A 12615-nucleotide genomic window follows, 5' to 3' on the forward strand; every position below is an offset into this window, starting at 1 on the left:
AAGAAAGCTGATCAGCTGTCACCAAATTATTGTTGAAGCGAATTAAATTTGACTAATGTTATTTGATGCACAAAACAGCAATATTATATACAGGAGAATTGTCGCAATATCGGAAACCAGGCAGATCAAACTGCGTTTAGGTCATTGTTTTAAAGAGAGTGAGAGAAATGAGGATTAACAACCACTCGACACAAACTATATCATTTCGGGACTATCACATGGCACACTTTTAAGGGTTGGTATTAGTGGTCAGACGATACTACTTGGGATCAAAATTACGCCACTTGACTTAATGACAGACCACGTTAGACCACCTGATGCCACTTTCACTTACGCGATATTTTTTGACACGTGGAGAATTCGCATGCTCTTTTTATTCAATGTTACCGAATTCGCCTATTGGATTTATTTTATTAGATCGATTGTTATTAAATCTCTCAAAAATGAATTAAAACCATACCGACATTACTCTTTGAATTAAATTACCGTTATGCAAACAGTCACCATGGAAAATATATAAAACAGGCATTTATTTCGTAATAAGCATCACGTATACATTAGATTACATATGTCAAATTATCGATTAAAATAAATGTATTTATACGTTTTCTGTAATATTGCACGATGCATATCCTGTCCATATTATCGTTATCTAAAATGATGGTTCACCGTCATAATTATTTATAGGGGATGCTATAATACTTTAAATAACATCGAAATGCATTTCTTATTTTATTAAATGGCGGCCCGGAATCCTATGCTATATAGATGTCCTATTCTTGGCGTATTCTTTACTAGGTGTTTCAGAAAGTTTGTTTGTTCGCTATAACTTAGTATAAGGAAGCAAACGTTTAAACTTATAATTTTTATAGTGACTTCATATAACCAATATTAGTAACACATGCCAGTAACTGTTTAATCAAATGGGAGAGTCATTGGCTTAAATGCATTACACATAATCTGAAACGAAATGCAATGGTGGTTAACGTCCTACTGCTCTGCTGCTCCGACTGAATCTGAAACGAACGCTAATAGTATGTACCCCGAGGCGATGGATTTTACTACAAATAATGTCCTTTACTCAGTGAGTAACACAGGCGCCTGTGTTGGCTGAGAAATAGTTCCTTTATAACGTGGCTTCCCCTTGTTAAAAGTTCAGGGTGGTGGGGGGAGGGTCAACAAGGAACCCAGTCTAGTTGTTCGGTTGGGACGAAAAACCGAAGTTCCGTTTTCACATTGGCCTGGTTGATGTAGAAAAGTAGGCAGACGTTAATCATAATTTCGTTTCCTGATCCTTTAATCGAATATAAGAGAATAAACATTGATATTAAACATTGCTCACCGAAATTCCTTAATATCAAACCAAAGGCCCGCGAGTCACCAGAGAATGTGATAACTGCATTGTAGAATGACCTATTACGCGTTGATATCACCTAAACCTCCGTTCAGAACCCTTCCGTCGTGTCGTGAGATGAGGTTATTATTTATACATTACGGGTATATAGATGTGTCTGTGAATGGTTCAATATCTAATATCACGGGAGCTATTTAATTGTGAACTATGGTGATACTATAACCTCTAGCTTACAAATTCCAATCATTTCTGCATCCAAGAATTCACTCTTCAAAGTTGCAATTGGAAATTTCACATACACGACTGTCTGATTTTCAAGAATAATTCTTATTCAAAATTCACTTAAATCCCAGCCCCGTCCTCTAGTCTACACGGCATACAAATTGAAAATCGGAAACCGTAAATGATGGGAAATTTATTGATGGTATTACGATGGGTTTCTCTATAAGCAAGTCGACGAAATTAATTCTACACAAATATCATCTATATATTGGGGAATCGTGGAATGTGTCCATGTCCAAGTTTGAAATGAAGTGAAATGGGGTTTAACGTCGTACTTTTCTGCTACATCCGGACTAATGACATGCATGTGTCATGCAGTGTGTTATGACCGAGACTCTTCTTTCAATTTCCAAGGGATTTTAAACGTGTTGGTGCACCCGGAGCCTCTGTTATTCGTTATATCCAAATGAGTAGACGACTTTCCTTGACATGCACCCCCTACAAAATGGGAAAACCAGGCCAATTTGAACCTGTATTGTTTTACATGTTTATTCCCCCAAGACAACTTGAAACAATATACTCGAGAAAATCATGGATCACAGTACGAATCGGTTATTAAAATTTCGATTATTGTCTTAAATGCCTTAAGAATTATGAGTCCACCTGCTCTATCTTTAAATAAGCAAATGGTGCTACGAAATTACCAAAGTCGAAAGGCTTCGAAACTCTACTTACGTTCACCTAATTCCCCTTTATTGTAATTGATCACCGTTATATGAAAAAGATCAATTTTTCGTCTCGAATACATTGTTCTTTATGAATACTTATAAGACCTATGTCAATATTATTAAGTTGAGGCAGTGTTTTTATGTACAATTTGTCTACGAGTCAAGAATAACAACGATACAGACGAACCTGACATGGTTTATGTATATCAACTATAAACAAAGAGATTCTCATCTTCGTCTGATCCGCAAGATGAGATAGGAACCGATGGTGCTCAGAATAGGTTGGCATTAGATTGCCCGATAAATGTCAGAGACAACATTCTCCGTCCGGAGAATCATCTGGCATGCGTGAAATGGGTAAATCATGTGGAACGGATTGTCCGGTGTACGATGAGTACTTTCAAATATACTGATAATAGACTTATCAATGGAAATACGATAGTGAGGTCTACATGTAAATAAATGGACAATAAATATATATATATATATAGGGTTTTTCTTCAGAATTCTACATAATGTAAATCTTTCAAATCGATATATTTTATTATATGATTGTTTGTTAATTTTTGAACATTATTTAATTTCCCTAATTGACTTAGTAGTAAATATCTGATAGGAGAAAAAAAACTACAGATAAATTTCCATTAGTTTTAGTTAACTATAACATAGAATTGTGAATACTAAAACATCACATCTAATAAGCGTGGAAAAACGATTCGAATGAATGTTTGTGTGAGCACTAATACATATATGATTTTGATCCAGAATCAAAGAAAGTAGATTTGTCAGTATTTTGTTATTTGGTAAAACGTCGGATAAATTGATTCCAAACATTGGAACGAGTTGGCTAAACGCATGAGTAATGTCACTATAGGTTATCTAGTAGATATTTTCCGTTATTAATGAGTACTTTCAAAATATAGCGTTATGTTAATAGAGCCGTCAATTGATAAACGCTAACTATGGGTCATTTGGTGGAGGATTTATGGTTATCTACGAATGTTTTTCCGGCTTAATATAAAGGAAATTAAGTCAGGGAAAGCCCGAAATGCATATCATATTATTGTACTGTACTGGTGAATATATAGCACTGATTTGGTAAACATTTAGAGGTATCAATGGCTCGATTTATTATAACAGTAAGTGCAGGAAGATCGCACCACACATAAACACACCATCGTAAAACAAACCCGGGGACAAGACGAACACTATACATATTGGAAGTAATCAACAACACAAACGTATATATCAAATCAATGGATACTAATAATCATCAATCGTAATTTTAAAATTATCGCTTGGGGATAAAAAGATTAATGTTTCCAAACAGAAACTACAAATGTGGTTCACTCAATTGGCATTAGCAAGATCGTGAGTTGGTGCCATATCGAGTCGCAATACTGGGAAAGTTTCATTTTATTTGGAAGTACGCAAAGCTAGCCATCTGTATTGTAACTTATGCAGTCTTAGGTAAATCCCCTGACTAATCCATGATAAAAATTCGAATTCGGATGTCTGCCGAGAAAGTTGTGGGAAATCTTCAAGCCTGGTTTCTTCGGGTAGTATAAAGTTGCCTAGTCGTTTGGATGGTTCCAAAAATCAAGGTCCATCCGTGTACACATTTGAATGCACGAAAAATACTTTTGTCGTGGCAAAGTTTTGCACATTAGCAACGTACATCTGACAATAGGAAACAAAACACTATATGTTAGTCTCGAACTTTTAAAGTATTGTGTTGACAAGACGCTAAACTGAATTCCTAATCATATGCATATTCATCGCCCCTAATACGATCTGATATCACTTGATTAGATATGTTGTTTATTTCTTGCAATGTAGGTCTAGTTTGTCTTGTCCGTAGGTTTGTCTTATCGGTTTTGTTTTGCGTGTATATGCGATTCTCCTGCACGTACTAAGAGATTCCCATCCAGTGTACGAAATGCACCAGTAGCAGTAGAAGAGAAAGGCGATAGTTAGTACACAAATTTGAAAAAAAAAACAACAACGATAACCGTTAGCCAAGTCAGTTTATCACCAGTGAAGTACAACGTGCCAGTAAGGCATTCAGGTGGTGTTTTTAAACTCTTCAAATAAAACCAAATTGTAAAACTGTTAACAAACAACTTTAATTTGTTTTTTTAATGGAAAATACGAACGAAGTAAATGAGTGTGTTACAACCGATAGATAACGGTTATTCAATAAAGATCATGGGCTGCATTTAAGATTTATTCTAGTTGTGACAAGACGGTACAGCCATTCTCCATTCTTTGTTCTATTTTCTTAAAAAGCAACGAGAAACGGGTAACTCCCATGACCTCCTTAACCACAATTCACAAGTATGTATTACCCACATGGGAGCCATCCATTTCAGTAACACCGGTAAATACAAAAGAAGCATCGCTTTTTAACTGACGCAATTGATCAGAAACAAAGCGTTTAAAATTATTTATACAGTGATATTCCTTTTCGAAGTGGTTAATAAGAAATAGTTGTATGACGACGGAATGAAATAGATTGGCCAGAGGAGACGAGCAAACGAGTCGTCCCCGCTCGTGAGATCTGTTGAAGAGAGCTTCATTTATAACTAAAACGGATCGTGTTCAAATTGAATTGATACCAAAATAACGAGCCCCATTTGCACTTTCTTCGATTTTTCCTTCACCAGCATCTGACTTAACTTTCCTCTTAGGAAATATTAAATATATTAGTTGGTCTTTAAGGAAGCAATCCGTGGAGGTGAAAACTTCACTATAAGATATATATGTATATATAGTTTTAATTCACGTGATTGTTCGCTCAATTCGACCATCATCTCGAGTCGACTCCTATAATTCTTCTCCGACTCATTTATATAGAAATTTTTCAACTAATCAAGTTGACCCGGCGGTCAGCCTCTTGGCTTGTAATTTTCTCCAAAGTGATTCCACAAATTGCTTTGAATCTTGATAATTGATTTGAGATGTTTTTTTGTTGTATCGTATTGAAATATTATTTTCCATCGACATATGTGCTGCTTCCACTGCATTACATTGGCAATTACGGCCGAAAATCAAATAATATAAAAACATTGTAAAACCAGATGTTTTGTCAGATACTGAGATATGAAAAAAGAATACGTCCAGAAATAGCGAATATCATTCGTGATGTAAACAAATAAATTGCCTCAAATGGCGCGCTATTCATTATTTGTTTGTCAATCATCAATTTAAACATTATATGCGAATGTGAACTATTAATCCCCGTGGAGATAACCCACAATTCTTGTCTAAATTGATCTCTCGGTCGTTACTTATGTAATAAATTGTTTCAATGACATTTTATAATTGAAATAGAAATACATGGGACACAATTCTATGGAATACAGTAATTACTGTTTATTGATAATCGCCGTTTCATCTAAGATTGCATAGTCTTTATCAAAGTGGAGACGTTCACTCATCAATAAGTAGGTTACTTCGGGACTAACATAATATGGTATATTCAGTAATTTGCTTGCGTGTAGGGGTTTGTTTTACATGAAATTGTATCTTGTATTTTGTCTTTGCATTTTATGATTATAAATCAGATTTTATTATTATCAATATTTATTTAATTAAAGATATATTCATTGTTTGATAAAGAATAGAGAGGACTGGTTGAAACACAAACCTGTAAGACAATATATTGGAATTCTCAATCATTTATATCAATTGGTTTAATTCTTCTACCACTGTACAGTGAGAAATAGCCACAGCATTAAGCAAATTGCAACTATTAACTCTCCCGTTAGCACGCGGTTTTGACTGATTTATTAGAATTCCAGGACATTAGTATCTGTTCTATTGTCGGGGTATTATAGTGATTGTCCCATTATAACAGATAGTTAAATACAATGACTAAATATTTATTATCATGCTTAAATGTTTGGTGATAGATAATAATTACAGACTCGCCACAACTTTCCAGCCTGGGGTGATAAATACTCGTAAATGCAGAGTGTTAAAATTGATGTTTGGGGGAGAAAATCAACGGTCGCGGCCTGCGTTAAGGATCTGGCATTACACCCCCTGTCTTTGTTTGGATTGCGATTTACGTAAGGCGCTTGCTGTCGACCATAACCCGAACTTCAAAGACCGGCTCGCGTATTTTTCACAAACTTTCTAAGATCTTAGACACCCAATTATGCTTAAGGAGATTTTAAATATTACACAGCTCTATTGAATTTCCCCGTTTGTTTGGTCAGGAGGAAAAACTAGTCAATGGTCTAAAGCTTTAGTCAATGTTTCTGTCGAGGATTGCCGATTGCTGCTGATGTACCGATGCACTCGGTTAGTTCAGGGTAAAAGAAACACCGCGTGTGATCAGCTGGTGAAGTCTATATCGAACAGCGTTTAATACCGAGTATTCGATTTTCCCCGAATAGTAACAGAAGAAATGGCATGTCTCGTCGTTTGTCTGCTTAATACAGCAAATACCCGAAAGGCAAATCTTTTCTAGTTAGGAAAAGTGTACATTAACGGATAAACAGCTTAATGGATATTTTGTAAGTATACTATGATGTAGCCTTATAGAATTGTGGCCTGGAAGCACAGACCTTATTAGATATGGTTATTAACAGAGGGCACTGCGCGCCCATGGAGGGCTTTTAAATATGATTCGTTATTTGAATTTCCACAGCAGTTGGATACAAATAAAGTAACAAAACACACACATGTGGTTACTGATGTAAACAGATGAGTTTTAGATGGAATTTAATCGAGACTTTTGTTCGAGATCAATATTAAGTGAAAATGAATAGCAAATTCCGACAATGTAATTGTTTCCCTTGACAGGAATATATGACAATGTTCGTATAAGCGTGTAATACAACGAAACAAAGATTACACGAAGAAGGTGTCAGAGAGTTATTAGATTTTTTTTGTTTTCTAGAATATTTGATTGTAATATCGTTAGGTCAAATACGATAAATCAACGCGATATCGTGATTGTAACATCGCACACACTGGATCAAAGTCATATATCATAGGCATTTATTTGCTTTTTATGAGACAAATTTCTTTTCTCTGTGGTTTTGAATTCCTCCTTTCTTGTTAGATGTATTTACAGTCGCAATAAATCTAGCATGATATATGATAACAGTAATATAATATGCTGGGTGTCACAATCTCTATTACACCATAGTTCTCTTAACTGATTTACAGTAGGTTCCTGGCGCTTTCCATGTCATGGTAAATCTAGTTAGGTATTGTCTCAGGCACATGTGCTCGTCTCAATTGGCTCTGAATGAAATGGGTAATAATCGATCTGTATTTTGTCTGTCATTCCAAACGGTTCACCGACATTTAAGCGGATATGCAAAATGTACGGCCTAGTGCACCCGTATGTACACGCAGAGGTCATTTCAGACCTAACATATCATATGATACAATTTCATTTCAGTCATTCGTCTGCGCGTCGCACGGGCGACCAAAACAGTGGATGGAAATAGGTAATCCGCAGAAAACCCTTGTCACGTACCCCTTCCCCCCTCGTTTTGATGTATAGCTACTGCAGTAAATGATAACAGTATACAGTTGGGGTAGAAACGTTTATACTGGTCATCGGAATTTCCTTTGACCCATTTCACGTAATTATTCTGCATAATATTAAATCAGTCCATGGGATTTCATTGAGTGTAATCCAATATACAATATCATGAATTAAACCGACTGTTTGTTCTTACTTCGGTTGAGCCAATAATAACCTTGATATAATTGAATAATCTATTACTTTCTACCCACCTCACCCCCTTGGGTACATTTAGGTCTACTTCACGTGGTTTTTCGAAACATGCGCCACCAATATAAAATCTAAAGACGCCATGTTTTAATTTTTAATGTAATGATATTTCAGTGATCGATTTTAATTCGGTGTCTGTTCAATAGACAAGGTTTCATCTGCCATCGACAAGGGTGCATGGTAACGGAAGCCTCTATTACAAGTATCAATTATACTTCGATTCAATAAGGACTCCAAAGTTAAATGAATCGACCACAATAGAATAAGGTGTCAATTAGAGTTTTGAGTGACAGACAAAAGGAAAAGATGAGTGTAATTCGATCAGTAATTGCCACTCCTTTTCTTTCTGTCTTAACTGACCGATTCTCTCGGCTTTTGTTGGCTTAGAGTTTTCAAGTGACCATTTTGTTGGCTTTTCATTGACAACAGTCAAACATCTTTTACTTGTCGCGGTAAAACTCGGCGCCTGGTTCGTCACAATCTGGTAATATTGAGACAAACAACCAAATCTAAATAATTGCTTTTATGTTGTGTTGTTTTTAACCCAAATGTGTTTTCTTTACGAACTAGAACCCGATAAATTGTACAGATTCCTTCCATAAATATTCTACACTGACTTTTAACGACTAAACACGAGAGGAATACATTGCTTGGATTGTTTATTCTGTGGTTTGTGACAATGACTTAAAGCAACTAGTTTAACATTTTAGTTGTTCTGGAAGACGTCATTCATGTAGTATTCGTGATCAGGACATAGCATTGTTTGTTGCACAGGTTAGACACGTTTTTTCTCTTTCTATTTCATCTATTTTGGTTGTCTTTATTTTTCTGAACCGCTGATTTGTGACATGAATTGGTCTTTATCTGAATATGAGTTGCTCATTTGAAAGAATCTATTTCTCTCGGGAAGTGTCAATTTACTTTTATGAGAAATGTAATGATGCCACGAGTCCCATTTATAGAAAGCTACACTGGTTTCATTCACTGTCAGAGAGTACAGATGTATTTAAATGTTAGCAGATATGCATAGTCCCATTAGGTACTTTATCTCACAAGACTGCGCCTTTGTCTACAGGGGTGGGATGCGAATTCCTTTTTTTTTCATACTCCTGTTCCTAGCCCATGCTGGACCAGCCTCTCTAACAGGACTGACTCTTTTGGCAAGTTTTTTATGAATCTTTTGTTTGCGATATCACCCCCAGTAGAAACGGACAAATCTGCATATTCCTGTAACAAATATAGTCATCAACATGAATTTTTCACAGTGAAGTCAAATTTTATTTTTGTTTCGAGACCTCTCATCCAGACTTTCCGGCGTGGTTTCCCCTTGTCAGCGATGCAGGACGGAGGGCCTGACAAGGACAGTTGTCTAGTCATTCGGATGGAACAAAAAACCGAGGTCCCGTGTACACATTGGCGTGCACGTAAACGATCCCTTGACAGTTGGAATTCGATATAAGAGTAGGCTGTAGTGCCGCTGTCCAGACAAAATTTCCCTCATAACACACTGTATGGCGTATGTCCGGCTTCATTAGCCCAGTTCGGAGCAGAACAGTAGGACGTTAAACCCCATTTCATTTCGTTTCCCCACCTCCCCAAATTCATTTAAGATTTTTTAAATGCATGATATCAACCTATCTTTGTGTCAATGTAAGATTTAATAGCTTGTTTTATCATCATTTGGCTAATGTAGTTAAGGGGTGAGTTTACATTTAAGGAGTATATACCGTTCAAGATATCGTTACAAAACATTCTAAACAAATGGAAATGAAATGAGGTTTAACGTCCTACTATTCTGCACCGACTAGGGCTGGCGAAGACAGGCCTTTTATAATAGTCCTGCATATTCCTAATTAGAAATTTCTCGGATTTAATCAATTTTATGTTTCCATGGAAACAAATTTCAATTAGTTGTTGGTATACAATTGCACGGGATGGGATGTCAATGACTGTGTCATCTTGCTTTGGTTTTAAATCTGAAAACAGACACCGTTCAGGGATGTAATATAGTATAGAGATTTTTTTTATCTTTGATGGACCAGTTTCGCTTACTGTTAGTCCCAGTCTATTAGTTCAATTCAATATTTATTTAAGATCATTAAAAAGTGTTCATTCAACCGTGTCTGTCACCCTACGTCAATGTAATCAAGTTGGTACAGAAGGGAGACTGTCCCCTTTCACTAATCACGCTGTGACCTATAGCTACTTCACTCAGCATTTCTTTTAAACCAACCATTGCTATGGCGCCATTTCCTAATCTGTTAACGAGAGTTATGAAGAATAACGTTATCACTTTTTCATGTGTTACCATCGTTTATGATTTGAGAGAATCATATTCGACGGTGTTCCGCTAGACGCGTTATTATCAACGAACGATTCTTCAAATAATTGCAATTATATGGTCGCGGTAGTAGAGGGTTTAGATAATATTGACAAAGTCTAATCACCACCTGGATAATATATCTGATAATAAACTGATACTAGACACCACCATATCGTGCTACAATAAACGCTTCGATCAGTTTCCCATAGAATTTCCTGTGTTTAGCAATCGTTTAGAAATCATTGGCGATCACACACAAGATGACAAGGTAGTTACTTTTACATACATATTAACTGTTTTTCTTTGGTTACATTCAGAAATTAAGATGTTTGTGAAGAGTCATCTCATTGGTGGTTCAAATATTATTTTTATATTCTTTATTGTAGAAAAGGTAATTACTGTCTGAGCCATTCCATTCGAGATCGTGACATTCGTCATGGGTCGAAAGATATACTATGTTACGCTCAATCGTCTTTCAAAATAAAATAAGCTCTGAGGAGAACTATATCATAGCAAAAGTGAAGTTAATAGTAGATTTTAATAAGTACAGTCTGTTAATCTTATAAGCGCAAGTGACGAATTTTTACTTCCGAAGGACATGGCTCAGACAGTAGATGTCACAAAACTAGAACTTAAAAGCCCCTTTTGCGTCTAGATTTCTGACATGTTATGTCTTACTAATCCAGTGTATTAAGCACTATATATTTTCTTTATCTTAACCGATTAACATTTGCAATGTATCTCAATAGAATCGACTTAAAATAAAATCAGACAACTTAAAAGAATTTTAGCTATTTGTGTCAATGGTTAAGCACTTGTGAATTCGGGAAAAAATCTACAAAGTTGTATTATTATTTCAAATGATTTATGGGGATCTGGAAATATGTAGCAAAAACAAAAGTTACAATATTTGTGCATAAATGATAGTACACTCTAGCTGGTTTTGATTTTGTTTCTGCCATGTTTCCTCTCAATGCACGAGCATATTCATGTTAAGAAATTTCAAGCCATAAATTTGTTGCGGTTAGATTTTATGAGTATGTCGCATACTATTTAATTGAAATTAATTTCAAACTCTAAATTTCAAATTTTCTCCGGGATTTTGAACTACACTACATGTATATCTTTAAATCTAGAATGTAGGGACGACTATAATTGAAAAGTGGTTAACAAACGAATTTAAATGAATTGTATAGTGTTGAGTTTAATTGAAATTAAATCGAATTAGTTTAAATATTTATTTTCGGTGTGTAATCTTATGAGGAATGTACAGAAGAAAATTAAAACTTGTACATTTCAAATAGTGAGGACTAAGGGTAATCGAAGAATTCACTAAACAAAATACGACGTCGAATAGATATAGGAAACTCTCAAAAGAATAATTTAAATTTAATGCATGTATATTTCAAGTAGAAAGAGATGCAATAAAAGTAGAAATGTAACATATGGTTACATTTAAAGATAAAGTATGAATGCGCTAATCTTTTTATTGCAGGTCTTTTTTCTTGCTTCAAATTATTATTTAGACATTTATTCACATGACTTGCTGAAAATCAACTCTCTAGAACATCGGTAGTCTGGGATATTAAATGAATTAGAAAATGTCTGCCTTATCTCCTTTAAACGTAACGATGGCAAATCGAGACTATACGTTTATTATCGTATCACTTATACTTGACAATCGAGACTATGCGCTAATTCTTTTCAAAACTTCAAACATTCGTAGCTACGCTAATAAATTTTCTAGAAGGTACAGTTCTGTATGTAAATCTAATATAAAGCATATTTAAGTACATTTAAACATGTCGATATCAATTTGATATATGTAAATATATTAATGAATGTCCGTTTAAAGGTGACATACAGTCTAATATTAATTTAATACGTGCACATTTAAAGGAAACATGCAATCTAATATCAATTTGATATATGTTCGTTAAAACAAATTAAAACGACGGACAATAATACTGTGGGGTTAATCGGAGTACATTTCAAATAGTGTGCAAGGCTTATCATTTTGTCATATTAGGGATCTAATTTTGAATTTAAACTGTCCGTCTACAGTCATAAAGTTATGACATTACTGTGTTGATAATTGTACAGCAGATAACCAAGTTGAGAATAATATACTTGTATACAAACTATGGTAATATACTTTAATCTGCTTGTCATTGAAGATGAATCAGGGTTAATCCTGTGTCTAAGTCTATATCGAAGCAGAAAGAGATAT

The 12615-nt window shown here is 35.1% G+C and overlaps 1 protein-coding gene across 3 annotated transcripts in view; it reads left to right on the plus strand.

Annotated features, from left to right (window-relative positions):
• LOC126830294 (protocadherin-9) overlaps positions 1-12615 on the plus strand; it is a 101849-nt gene that overhangs the window by 65918 nt on the left and 23316 nt on the right. The window contains exon 1 of one of the 3 annotated variants that reach the window (XM_050560660.2): positions 6677-6827. The exons of the other annotated variants lie outside the window; for them this stretch is intronic. The gene's annotated coding sequence lies outside the window, so the exon portion shown is untranslated. Of the gene's footprint in view, positions 1-6676; positions 6828-12615 lie in introns of those variants that run through there. 3 annotated transcript variants of the gene reach the window in all.

Source organism: Patella vulgata, chromosome 8, assembly GCF_932274485.2.
Source record: "Patella vulgata chromosome 8, xgPatVulg1.2, whole genome shotgun sequence".
Classification (NCBI taxonomy): Eukaryota; Metazoa; Mollusca; class Gastropoda; family Patellidae; genus Patella; species Patella vulgata.